The sequence below is a fragment of the Syngnathoides biaculeatus genome, chromosome 18 (genome assembly GCF_019802595.1).
Source record: "Syngnathoides biaculeatus isolate LvHL_M chromosome 18, ASM1980259v1, whole genome shotgun sequence".
In the NCBI taxonomy this organism is placed as follows: Eukaryota; Metazoa; Chordata; class Actinopteri; order Syngnathiformes; family Syngnathidae; genus Syngnathoides; species Syngnathoides biaculeatus.
Window position 1 is genome coordinate 13645853 of NC_084657.1, and position 14736 is coordinate 13660588.

Below are 14736 nucleotides of genomic sequence, written 5' to 3' on the forward strand. Positions count from 1 at the left end.
TTGTGTCGGGTTTTCTTTGTTGATATACTACATCAACGTTTTATTTTCACCCCCCCCCAAAAAAAAAAAAAAAAAGTGAAATACAAAAAGAACAGCCGTGCTTTGGTGTTGTGCGCATACGGAGATTCGCCAAGAAAGATGCAAATGGTGTCTGTAAGTGTTGGCAAATGAGCTCGCGTGCTCCACGTACGGGGAAGAGGTTATCGTCAATGTGCGTGGATTGTCCGTTCAGGAGTGTCATCTTCTGGTTCTGGTCATCAGTTTTACATTTTACAGCCGTGCTAGTGCGTTGCCTATGCTCTGGGATGGTTTCTGGTGAACTTTCTATTCTGCAGTGTTTTCCCCAGTGACAACAAGAGTGTTCCTGTTGTTATTTATTTGCAGCCTTGTATTGCTTGGTTTCCGGCTTTTTCATCTGCGCATTGCCATGGAGATGTGATGGAATATCTGGAGGGAACACACCCTCCACCTTACTCTCTATCACCCATCACTATTACACTGGCAGCACACTCACATCAGTGAGACAATCATGATGCAATTGGTAAACAATATTTGTTGGGATTAGTTCTGCAAGTCAGTTATTTAATGGTTTAGGACAGGGGTGGGCAACCTGCAGTACCTGGGCCATATCGGAGCTGTGTGAGCGCTGACAAATGCTCTTCGTTTGATTCTCCCCCTCATAAATTTAGTGCAGTGTAGGCCTCTGAGACACTTGACACCGCTCTTTGTATAAATCTTTCTTTATGCTGAGTTGGTGCCGCTTAATATCGGAGGATGGCAGACGTTTGTCGCGTTGTGGATTATCCGACCGGTTTAATCCAGGACGTTGCTTTTATCCACGAAAAGCCTGCGGCCCAGTCATCGTGTTTATGACGAACGAGCACAAAAATTAAACGAGTCTGTGTTTGTTTTTGGACTGCAGCAACTTCTGACTCTGGCTTCAATGCAACGGCTCAAACAAAGCTCATGCAGCATTTTCACAAAGTGTATTAATTATTTAGCCTGACCAGTGCTGACTCGCTTTGTTGTGTAGCATTGCAGGGTGTTTTTTTTTACTTTTTTCTCACCAGAAATACACAGACAATGGTATAGAAGATTTTTATTATTATTTTTTTTTTCAAGATTAAGTTGAATTTCAACACCTGATTCAATATAAACTTGGTAAGAAAATAACATTTGAATAACAGTTATCTTTCCTCTGCCAAGGAAGCTAAACCTCGTGTAAGGGTGGGGCATGTGCCAACGGAGGACCCATTACGTTTTAGTGCAGATCCAGAATTTTCTTTCCACTGAGTTTTATCAACATTATAAGAAAAGCGGCAACATTTTACATGATGTCTTGTCTCTTGTAGCTCTTGATGAAAAATGCACGTCTCTTTCTTCAAGTTCACAGAATTTGTTCCTGGGCCAAATTATTGGAACTATACGGCCATGACCGTAATTTACAAGTTTGTATGTTTTCTTAAACTGATATTTGAAGCACTGTAGAATGGATCTCTTTTTGTTGTAATTAACAATATAGTGATGTGACTTTTAATGACACTACACCAGATAAAATGCCAAATGCTATATTAACGGCAGAATTTAGCAGCTTGTTTTGAATGTTAGCGTGTGCTACGTGACTCTTCTTTTGCAGAAAAATGTCATCATCCCTGTTAACAAATTAACTAATATTTTCTGCATTGTTGTTCATGTGCTCTTTAAATTGTGCAACAAAGATGCAGATACAGTATTTTTTTTTCTTTAGAATTGATTAGCCTACCAATGTATTCCATTGATTAATCAGATACAAAGTGATTTGGCAATAGTACAGAGCAATACCAATACAAAATATGCATGTGAGATGTATGTATTATTTTCCTCTACTCGGGATTGCTGTCTTTTCTCTGTCCACTATAATTGTGACTTTGAATGTGTGTGACTTTAAATGGCAAGGACCGTGCCTGGTGAGTGACGTGCGTCTGAGAGTTTAGTTGCCTGTTTTTGACATAGGTTAGCATTTCTGCGCATTGATTACTTGGGCATCAGTTATGGATGTTTCAAGTAGTGTATGAATGTGCTGTGGGTGTGTTTATTTTGTTATCGTTTGTTCGGTAGCTGTAGCTGTGTCTGTCCTTGACCACTTGTGGGGCCATTACAATATGTTTTAACTCGCGGTGGCAGGTGAAATCAAATTAGTTAGTTTCAATACCTTGTCTTGACGAGTATAGAGACAATTGTATTTATTTCTGCCTTGCCAAGGGACAGACCTGTAGCATATTTATATTTCAATAGCATTATTCTGTTACCATAGAAGCTGTGTAATTTTGTGTTGTCATAATCTTTTCTCTGTAATTAATCTAGTTAGTCCCTTCACATTTTTTTCTTTTTTGGTCACAGTTAATGTGATGCTTGTTTGTGATACCTAATGGGGTCATATTAGGGTGAAAATGTGGGTGCAAAAAAAAACGCTCAACTCAAGATGAAAGTACTGATTAATTAAATATTTGGCTGTTTAAAATTTAAAGAGCTGTGAAAAATGCCCAGTGGGAGTAATATCTGATGTAGTTATATGGATGGCTGAGTCTTGAGTTGAAGGATGACTTCAGCATCTAAAAACACTCCTCGGAGAAGTGTTGGGAGATTTTTAATTTTAGAATCTTGTGGAAAGTGACAAGTGAATGTTCCAAGTTTGGGATCAAACTCGTCTTTAATAGGGATGGGTTTGATCGATTAACTGATTATGTTGGTTTGCGTTTTGTTTTTGAACATGCTAGCTATTTTTCCAACTTTGCACAAAATTGACAAATAAGATGTCTTGTTTTTTATGCACTAAGTGGGTGCAAAGCGTCATTGGACTTTCACCTCAACCAGTTGGAGTCCCGGTGATGGAAAACAGGTGCGGGAATGGACTTGTTCGCTGCCTGTCGTCCTCAACAGCCTCTCAAAGTGTAATGAAGAACAATGCCTTTATTCCTCAGGGAGGAATGAACCCCAAGTGACCGAAGTCACTCATGCCCCACCCACCTCCCACCCTTCGTCTTCCGCCATCGACGGCTACTGTTGTTGACAAGACAACAGATGACTGGCTCGGGTCGCATCTGGCCTCTGTGCACTTAGTGTAATCAAAGCGCGAAAAAAGCCTTTACGGCCTACTTGTCAGGGAGCCGTCTGCTGATGGGATGTCAAGTACGCACCTTCCGCTTCCGAATCTCCAGGGGGAGGGGGGGGGGGTGGGCGGGCGTGGATGGCAATCTGTCCCCCGGAAAACAGCCTACTTGCCGTGGGCGTCTAATTAGAGTGAACAGTTTGACGTTGTTGCGTTTGAGACCATAGGAAAGGAGTCAAAACTATGTGAGAGAGGCTAGTGACATGAATACATGAATTCAAATATTTACTTAACATTACTTTTACAAACGTAAAACCTGGAAGTACAGCGGATGCTTGGAAGTCCAAAGGTAGAACACATAAAAATTCTATCGTACGTTTTAAGGAGGTCTGCCCTGCTCCTTATTTTTGCGTGAAAACAAGTTTCACTACTTGGTGATAACCTAGAATTCATAGTTGTAGTACATTACACATTGCCATTTTAAAGTTACGCCATTAATGTATACTTGTATTTTTATATATATATATATATATTATTTTTAACTACCCTATTTTCTTATGTGCTGCCTCAGAATATTTATTTTTTCTGTTCACTTGAAGAGAAGAGAGCCAGCATTGCTCTGAAACCTAATTTTAAGTGGACAAGGCGGTTCTTGATATATCAGATCGGCATTTATTAGAGTAGAGGTCACTTTTTACTGTACATGACACTGACAATATTTCAGTTAATGTTAGAAATGTTTTTTTAGCACAAATGTGGATGCTCAGTAAGAAAAATCTGGATTGTCTCGTAAACATTAGTTTTACTGATACCATGTTAGCGCACGGTGTATTTTTGTGATTTTTCTTTTTGTTTTCTCGTAAACATTCTCAATTGGGATGAAGTAGATACATGGATTTCCGTTTATTCGATGAGAGTAAGCGAAAGACACACTGCATTCCCTTCTTCGAGACGTTTCATCTTTCAAGTGGTGCCCTAAACAGTCAAAATTTCTCTTCATAATGTATTTTTTTCTGGGAAATGTACACATGTAAGCGATTTGTTGACGAGTCCAGTTTGAATTGAAATGTAAAGATTTTTTTTGTAGAAAAGACAAGTTGCTAGTTTTGTGACCTCCATCATCTTAGTATGCAAAGGAGGCACATGGTGGCATCAGAGCCTCTAATTGGACCCTTGTTCCCAGTATTCGCAAATACATTTATGAAGTGGACAATGAACGAATAAGGAATCAATCTCAATCTTTTTCGCTGGCCACTACATACGCAAATCTGTCGAATTGGCTGTAGTTATCTGAGAGGAAATTTATGTCTTTACGGAATACAATAGCGTCCGTTATTGCGGCACAGTAGGCTGGAGTGACGGGGCATCTTCCGCTTTCATTTTAAGATACACTCCAGCTGGTAATAAGTTTCAGGAAATTTGCACCTGATGAGACCCTTCAGGCTCTCTACTGTCTCCAATATAAATGGATCTCCCCCCATACCCCCGCCTTCACAATGATTTCTTGTCTTTTGCTCTCATTTTTTGCGACTGCGTTATTGAGGGATTGTTTCTTCTGTAGTGGGTGACGGCTGCCTTTCAACATTTTTATTTTTGCTGTTGCTGAAGTGAAGCCTAACCTCACTTAATCAGAAATGGTAGATTGTAACTCAGTGCCAGAGCGAAAGGTTTAGTAATAGCCTACAAAGTTTTGTAGTCTGACTCGATGTTATTTGAGAATAATAGTCAGCAAATTGGTTTTAAATCCAGTTAAATCTTCACTGACTCCACTTGGAGTCACTCATTCTCCGTGTTGTATTCTGACAAAAGATATTTTCTTTCACCTCCCCTATTTACTTTGTGGTCGAAATTGGGGTGAAGTGGCTACCGTGTTTATTGTACAACATAGTTACGTTTTCTTACCTCTTTTATACTTGGTGACACTTGCAAAAGCGTGCTGTTTTTATAGGCCTTCAGCATTCGCGATTCAGTAAGCGTCCTGAGACTGCAATCCCGCAGGAGGTAAAGATAAAGTAAGCACATTCCCGGGCAAAGGTAGCAAAAAATGAAAGTGCCGGCATTCCATGCCACTGCAAAACTTTTATGGACAAACAACCGAATCTGATTATTTTTGATACATTGGTGAAAGCACCCATTAGAAGCAAGGCGTGTGGGCGCCATTTTTGCCGTCAGTTTTCCTTGCATCTTGCATAAGTAGCACTTGTGCGTTTCCTCTAATTATCTACTAATAGTAGCCTTTTTAAAGTGATCGGAGTGGAGCCCAAGCACACTTTGCACTGCGTGGGAGGTCAAACACTTTGGAACATACTTTCTCAATCTGCTTTAACTATCTGTTTCAATGACAACAAATACATGCATTCAAGCCTGTACGTGTTTTTGAAGAGTAGTTTTACTTGATAGCCTCGCCCGGCCAAGTATGACTAAAGTAACGCACCAAATCGTAAATGTTTTGTTTGGAGCAGTACGAAACAACTTCGCATTTTCGGGGCTTACGAGAATTGTTTAAAACATCAGACATGTATTTGTGTTCTTCGCTGGAAGTAAGAATTAAATGGAAATGTTTTAACCGGATGCTTTTCCGGAAAGTAGTTCCCGTAGCTTTGAAGTGTGTAGTGTTTGTTGGGCTTCACTTGGCTGTCAGATTAATACCTTCTCGTCTGAAAATGAAAAATGGTTGAAGGAGCAGTTAATCCGCATAAGAGCCCCCCCCCCCCAAGTTTTTTCATAGGATAAGAAGCTCCAAATCTATCTTTATATTGATTTTGACCTCATGTGACAAGCCGTTTCTAATTTCTCTTTCGTTGTCGATGGTCCAACAAACACATTTGTTGTTATCCATTATTACAGTTTTGACATTTCCAGAAATGTTTATGAAAATAAATGAACAAGTGCAACGGTGAACTGCAAGAAACGTTGTTGTGTCCTTCCGGCAAGGCACTCCATGACTTGTTCCACAAAAATCTCAACAAAAAGTCACTTAAGAACCTATCCTATACAGGATGGACATTTTTTATTGTTAGTAATCCTGCTGATTTGCGTGACATTGATTCACAGCGGCCACTGCAAAATGCAAGCAAACACTTTATTGATTGATTCTGAAGCATTCCGATTCTCAATAACATTATGATGCTAGCTAGTTGTTACTATGTAGTTCATGTTAAACATGGAAAAGTATTTTCTGTCATCTAAAATGTGACTTAAGGGACATTATTTGAATTATTATTCCTAAAATCTAATTCCTGTTATGAATTCTGATGTAGCCCATTTGGGTAGCAAACTAGACCAATCCACTTGCTTGAAGATTCAAGACATCATAAGCTTGTTAGTATCAACATCAGCCAAAACGCTTCATCGATTAATCATGACCATCAGTCCAAGTTTATCTCGTGAACTTGAGCTACCGCAAGCAGAATTAACTTTATGTAATGGCTCAAGCCTGTTGACTGTCAAATTTGAAACGGGTCACCATGTTACCCCGTTCCGGCCGCCTACACAATTCGCCCCTCTCTTCCCGGTCGCCGTACAGCCTCCGTTTCATCTCTGACCTGTCGGAACAAAGCTAGCGTGGGATGCACCCTTTACACCACATTTTTATTACCTCCCACACCCGAATGCTTTGCCAATAATTGCAGCTTAGGATGCTGTCATTGTGCTTCTTAAAAGCATCATAACACCATCCTACTGTACGCGGTAATCCCCCCTCCACCCCCTGCCCCCCATTTATCACGTGGCTATCCTCATGCTCCAACAATATATACCCAGTCTTAGGAACGTGACAATGTCAATCTATTTTTTTTTTTTTTTTCTCAATAAGCCCGTGTTTTAGTTTTGATTCATTGGTTGATGGCAAAGTTGGAGTTCACGTGGTTTAAAAAAACAAAACAAGGAGGATTACAATGTAATAAGGTCAAGGACTGAGGAGTAGGATAAGGCTTTTGACTGAATGTCCTTGATCGGCTTGGGAAGAAAAGATTTAGTAATTTTTTTTTTATGTATTTTTTTATGACATTAAATGTCCCAACTCCCACAGGCCATCCAGAGTGCTGGAAAATGAGAAGAAAATAATAATAATAATAATAATCATATATTTAATAATCAAAGAAACAAGGTTTACTATTTGATGTGGTAACCAGATTATGATTGGTAACTCTTCTCCTTGTCATTTTTGTCATTTTTATTGCAGTGAGTGACGCTGTTTTGACCACAGCAGACGTGCAACAATAAATCAGCTATCAAATTGACTACTATTTTGATTGACGCTGAGTTGATAGTTAAACAAAAAATTGTGTAAAGCCTCAGACTTTAAGCCTTTCAGCAGTCAACGTTGTGCGATTTTCTGTAGTCCTCCATGGAACGAGGCAGATTATCTTTGTGTCTAATCAAAATTAGACATTTGAAAACATCTGCTTTTGCTTCGGAAAACAACGATCAACATTTTTTCCTATTTTCTGACGTTTCGGACGAAAGCTGTAAATTAATCATAATCTGTACCTTTTCTGTAATGTCAATATCAAAAATTGAATAAAGGGATGAATTTGTTAAATCCTATTCGAGTAATCGAAAAAGAGACTAAAATAATCGTTAATTGCAGACCTAGTTATTTTATTCGGTTAGCCTGATCGTCTCTGATTCTCAATAAACATCTATTATATTGAGAAACCACAGAGGAAGCTTAGACGCTCTGCTTTGACCCAGTAAAACTTTTCCGGCAGAAACACATCCTCCATTCTGTTTATCCAAACGTGGTGGGGCGTCGGTTATTTAATAAAGGTTTAACACTTATGATGGTCTGCCCCAACTGTTTTCCAATCAGATTGGGGAGGAAAAAAATTTAATTGGCACACCCGACAGCCGAGTTTGGCATTGGAAGGAAGAGAAAATGCATACATGCATGTTTGTACCGCTGTGAGCAACCATAAAGTGCATTTAGTTTGATTGCATCATAATCCAATTTCATCGACAATCAATTCTACAAATTCGACTCTTCTTAAACCGTTAAAAATCAGTTATTTTTAACTATTTTTAACGGGTTTCCGACGGCAACGTTAATCACATTACATTATAAAAGTTGTACAAGAGTAATGGGGTGCAACTGACTGTAAGAAAAAAAAAAAAAGAAAGAAAAATCTATTCATTGTCATTCCCTGTCCAGCCCAGATGCTGCCACTTCAATCTGCTCTCTATTTTGTCACACTAATGCGCCGAAAGATGACAAGGGTGGGTCATCTCGGAGCGGCGCAAGGGGGGAAAAAAAAAAAAATAGCAAGGGCTGAGCGTGACAGGCGATGTCAGCCTACCTTCTATTTCATCGTACCCACTCTGTGGTGGGGAAAATATAAAAATGGAAAGACTATTGGTCATTGCTAAGGGGAAAATGGCAAAGTTATAGTGTGATTGCAGGCTCCAGTATGGCTGCATTTGAAAGATTTATCTTGAATGAAATGATGAGGTGTCCCGTGCATTTCATGGAATGTGGTGCCATAATGTTCACGTTTCATAGGAGGGTGACATATATTAAGTGACGATAAACCACCTGGAGTTTTATGTAAAAGTGTGTAGATGGAGCAGGTCCCGTCATCAACCCAAAAACAGGTGTCGAAACCTTAGTTCTCTGGTATCGCTTATCAGTTTTTGCTTTTTTAGCACTTCAAACAAAACAACATGTTTTGGAAAGGATTTCAGGGCAAAATAATTTACAAGTTTAACTCATGTCGCAGTGATTCACCGCATGCCTCAAATGTGGCTTTTTTTTTTTTTTTTTACACGGCATTAGCAATTCATTCCCTGAATTGTTATCCTTCATCTCATGATCGCAACACAAAACAACTGTGACGCATACTCTGTTTGTTTTCATACTCTGTGCATGTACTGTACATACTCAGAAATTTGACTTTGACTTCTTTCTTGCAATTAAAATTTTCAAAAGCTAATTAATAATTCCACTGCAACATGCAGCAAATTTTCTGCTTCGAGCTTGTCCCATCCTGCAGGGCCAATTAGAATTAGTATTATATATGATGGACTCCCGCATGATGAGTCACTTCAAATTGCATGCACTCCTTAAAGTCTTAGCACCCTTTGGACAATGGTCATTGCACTGGACTATCGCTTTAATTGGCATTCTAACTGCTCTAAATGCTAGAAAACTGCATCCTTTGCAAAACTGTGATATATATATATTTTTTTAAAGAGAGAGAGAAATTCCTTGTGTAGTGTTTGCATACTCAGCCCAAAAAAAAGGTTCTAATCTCTCCCCTTTTAATCGACGTGACAAGACGAGAGTCACCCCCATAGTATTTATCGTCGTCATAAAAGTTGTGCTGACTTCACCATCTGCATGGACCTGTTAGTCACTGCGGTGGTTTACAAATGTGGATTTCACAAACAAGCTGAGTGAGACCTTCTTCCGCGCCTACCAGTTGTAAAACGTACTTGACGGATATATTTGTTGATGGCAGTAATTGGTTGGATTCCAGTTAATGAAATATACAAATCCAAAGCAACAAGGGAGTTAATGGTCCTTTATTTTAAATGCCGGTTTCAATTGACATGACTTGTTTCATATAAGTACAAGAAATAATAGCTCAAAATTGTTCTCCGATAGGAAATGCATCACAGTGAAACTTGGCCATGTTGTACACGTCAGCTCTTCTCTCCTCGTCAATTCTTATTCCAGAAAATGACAGACCCCTGGTAAATCATTCATACCCCAGAGCCCGCACGGCTGAACAATGCTCTGAAGTTTTGTGTTATTAAAGTTCCGGCGTGTATGGCAGTACTATCTAGGAATCTTTCCGAATCAAGGGGATTACGCCGCAGCCGGGCTGCTGTTTGAGAATAATCAGTCAAGTCTCAGAGGAGAGAAAATCCTTGGTAATTTCCCGTACTTGTGCTTCCATCAGTGGAGCATTGCAGTGTTCATATATTGGGAATAAGCGGTGCGTCATTCAGTTTCCGCTTCCCTTTTGGTTTTCATTGCCTGCCTGCATTTCGCCACAGGAATAAAACGATCTACAGGTATCTAGAAATTTGTATTATTTTCTTAAATCCCCTCCAAATCTTTTTCATTGGGTAACAACCATATGCATAATGTACACATGTCAAAGGTTAAAATTAGGCACATACCGAAATCTGAAGTGGACGATGCTAACTTTTACTGACTTAAAGTTGTGCAACTACGGTTGCATTGAACATCTAACATTAGTGGTATACTTTTAGACACAAGCAGCTATTTTTTCTGTCTTACCTTTAAACCTCTTCAAGAGACCAGCTATCTCAGAGACCAAGAAGTTGTCTCATGTCCTTGCTCTTAAAGTGGAAGACCGGTCATATGCATTTTAGGAAACGGGTGCTTACCTGGCGGCAATAACCTTTTCAGTATTCATGGCTGTATTAAGCGGCTGGTACAGTTTGCTATGCAAAAAGTATGTCATGCTTGAGGCTAAAGTGCGGAGAATGTCAACTCTTGGGCGCAGAGCAGATTTATATTACGGCCATTAGAAGAACAATCACACCTCAAATGTGAGGTGTCTTCAAATGGAGAATGTTCATTTTGATGGCTGACGACGCGGCTTTATATGTTTAGGTCTTTAATTGTGGTCTATAAGCATTAGCATGTGGTGCTGTAAGACTGCTGGAAAGGGTTTTCCTGAAGTTTAGCTTTTCTGCACATTTTACAGAGAAAATTTGTCATTTTTTATATAATTTGATCAAAGAAGACACTTGTAACAATTTTTTAAAAAATCTAATTTGACCTAAATCTGATTTCGGGGATCAATTGATGAAAAAGTGGAAAAGCGCACGGTGGTCTGACAAATTCACATTTCGCATCGTTTTTGGAAATCACTGACTTTATGTACTTCGTGCCAAAGAAGAAAGGTTTCAACAAATATTAGTTTAAAAAATTTGTTTTTGTTTTTATTTTCATGGATAACAAATGTCACTAATTCTAATCCTGGACCAAATCATCAACGATGAATTCCACAGAGATGATGCATCAAAGGTAGCTACTATAGATCTTTTTCAGATTGGAGACGAGTCAGATGCTTCTTTTGAAGTCTTGGCCAAGGATGTGTAATGTAGTGAATAAACTGCAGTCTGCACAAACATTTTATGCACAAATCTTTAATGGGAAAAACATTTACGTTAAACAGTGTTAGTTTATTTATTTTTATATAGTATTTATTTATTTATTTTTCAGCAGTATTAATAAACTGTTATACTATCATTGAGCATTCATTTTAGTTGGTTGAGTGATTCTGTTCTGACAATTACAGGCTACAGGACAAGTGTGTCCTGTAGCCTGTCCCGAGATATATATGACCGCTACATAAGCACATGCACAATTATTATTAATAATGATTGTGGTTCAACTTTTCTTAAAAAACAAGACAATTACAAACAATAAAAGTACAAACCTAGCAAAATAGAAATACAGATAATTCCCAATATTTTGAGCATGTGGATATAAGCAAATTGTTGGTGCGCATTATCCATTGGTAGAAGGGTTTTCATATATATATATATATATATATATATATATATTTTTTTTTTTTAACCTTTTTTTTTTTAAGGTCAACTTTAGGGGCTACTTCAGGACGCATTATACACGAGAAATTACGCTATAGTATTTTCATAGAAGTAGTGTAAATTGGAAATGAAATATATTGATTAAATTATGGACAGTCTGTGGAGGAGTTTGCAAATTAAAACCATAATATATATATGTTAAAAATAAAAAGAACAAAGCTAAGGTCACTATTTTTTTTCAACCTCGTATTTATTGTATTATTTTACTGATCTACTATTCTTGAGTTATATATTTTAGATGCATACAAAAAAACATCAAGGGTGGGAGGAGGGGGAGATTCATTACAATAAGTATTGTGAAGTGTTTTGCTTTGAATCCAAGCATAAACAAAGGTTGAATTAAAGTGCGTGTTGACCTACAAGTTGTACCAAACAAAGTTGACCTTTTTCTATCAGCCCTCCAAATAACATATTGAACTTTGTGGTTGCCTCTGCGCACTTAGTCTTCATCAAATATTAATCGTTTCCAGAGTTCACACTGCTGTAAACTTATCCTACCAGAGCATTGGTGCTTAGCTAATTTAGTTTTTTTCACCTCTTCTCTCAAAATGATTGGAGTGCAGCGCTATCCGCACAGTAATTATCATGGATGCTGGCTCGCTTATAGAAAACGTGATTTATGATTATTGGGAGGCAATCTACTCACTGTGGTCCTTTTAAGCAAAATACTTCATGGGATTAGAAAGTTTAAGTTGCTATGTGTGCATATTTGAATACTAACTACTGAAAAATCTTTTTCTCTAAAAAGACCAAGGAACAGGATAAATGTTGGGTCATACAGTGGTTTTCTTCACCACAAAGCACCATTTTCTTTGCTTTTATTGAACAACAACGAGATGCTTGCGATAATTATTGGACTGGACGATCCAGTTAGCCTCTTCAATCGCTAGTCTTGGGAAGGCTAGGTTTGAAATGGAGCAAGTATCACACTGCTTTTGGTACAGTGACTCCAACAGGCCAAGCGACACTCCATTTCAAGAGATTAGGTGCTGGCCAGTTGGAGTAACCAAGTCAATACATCCTCTTAAGGAAAGGATTGACCATGCCACACCTAACTGGAGCGATAGATTCACCGGTCCACTAAAATTGCTGTATCGTCACAAAAAGCACCACCTGAGAGATTCTTCCCCTATCCATCAAAACCTTCAGACTTAATGGTGGTGGTCTCACAGATAATCCTGTTATATAAAAAAGGTTTCAAAATAGATTTTCCAAACTCTTTGACATAAATTCGATTTAATCTAAATTTAGTACAGTGGGGCCTCGGTTAACAACGGAGTTACATTCTTACAGTGGCGATGTAATCTGAATTAGGTAAGTGCTGTAGTCTATTGCTAAACTATGATAACGCAATAGTAAAGTCACGTCAGGAACTATTTGTATGAAAAAAAAAAACACTCATAAGCCATAAATATTAACAAGAAAAAAGTTGTAAATGTATTGGGGTAAGACTATAGCTTCTTGGGTTACTCAGTCATGAAAATGAAGCAGAATAATTAAAATACAAGGTCTTAAAAGCGGGTAGACATTTACAGACAGTACATTTCTTGGAATGAGTACCTATAATTTTTTTTTTCACATTTCACACACTGCTCTGCTTATTCCAGTGTGTGTAATACTGTTAGTTAAATGATACGAAATCAGATATTATTTTTAAATGTTTTTAGTGTCTGAAATGAGTCATTTTGATCATGTATATTCTGCACATGGAATTGCTTTCCACCTTGTCTGTTTGGCGTAACTTCCTCTTTAAAAAAAAAAAAAAAAACCTTCTGGCTGCTGCTGTTTTCAATGACAACTAGACCAACTTCTTGTCTGCCATAATTGTAAAGATTGACTCATAAGTTTCGTGATTTTCATCATATTATGTGTGAATTTGGATGTTGTCAAGCCGAACTTCCACTCTGTTGCAGAGAAATGTCAGTTAATGTAAAAAAAACTTTACAGAAATTCAAAATTTCCCAATATATTTGTTAAACAATACACAGCTTAGATACTGAATCATTTTGCGAAGTACAGGTCCAACATGTGCTCATTAAAATGCCTACATGAGCCAAACATTTCCACCCTGACATTGTCCGGACCGTCAACGGGTTCACAGATGTTGCTGTTTGCATGTTCACCCCGATGTTGAAATTGATTTATATAAATCTAAAAAAGTGTGGGAGCTTGACCGTTCGACATTCCTATCATCATAACATGTATTTAATAGAATGAATATCAAAATCTCAACTTTTTGGGTGATGTGGGTAAGTCTTAAAGGCACCTTAGGTGGTGATATTGACTTATCTGTTCATTGCCTGCAGTTCAAAACCTTGAAATGTCTTGGATCAGCAACCAAGGACCACTTGTAATTGGACAAATCAAAAAGGTTTGCTTATGACAAGTTCCAAATCTGTACCCTGTCTCAGAACGAAATGCTACCTGTGAATCGCTTGCTCTCAAGCACCTACCGTGAAGCCTTCCCATTGAATTTCAACTAACCCGCATCTGATATCACTGTCTTAATATTTACCAAACACCAGAAACAACCAGCAATGGCATCCACCCAACATAGAGATACACAACGATGTGTATACTTTCCCCTAGTTAATAGTCTAGGCCCGGCTAAAATAAAAAAGGTTTTGATGTATTCTGGATCATCTGATCCGTCCGCTATCACTGTAGTCACAAATGGAGGCTCTTGTTTGAGACCCGAGTAAGAACTGTGAATATACTGATTACTACCATGACTCATCACCACCGCATTGTGCCTCATGGGAGGAAAAAAAAACACACACACACAATTGGGTCATGATATACTGCAAATCCATTCTCAGATTATGGCATCTGCAGTTGGGTAGGCGGCTTGAGAAGTTTTTAAAGAGTCAAAAGTGTGGAGGATGTGATACAACACACCTAAGTCTCCAAGGGAAAAAGTACTATGATAAACATTGTCCAAGAGCTGGTGGGGTTCTAGTTTGTTAGATAAACACAACGCCGACTGTTTTGGCTTTGTGAGTGTCTGCTGGCAGACTCTTCAAGAAAAGGTGAAAGTTGGACTTGAGTGCAAAATTAGA

At 38.4% G+C, this 14736-nt stretch overlaps 1 protein-coding gene across 2 annotated transcripts in view; it reads left to right on the forward strand.

The window, feature by feature from the left end:
- The window catches only part of cadm1a (cell adhesion molecule 1a), a 288068-nt gene that overhangs the window by 681 nt on the left and 272651 nt on the right, over window positions 1-14736 (forward strand). The window lies entirely within an intron of this gene.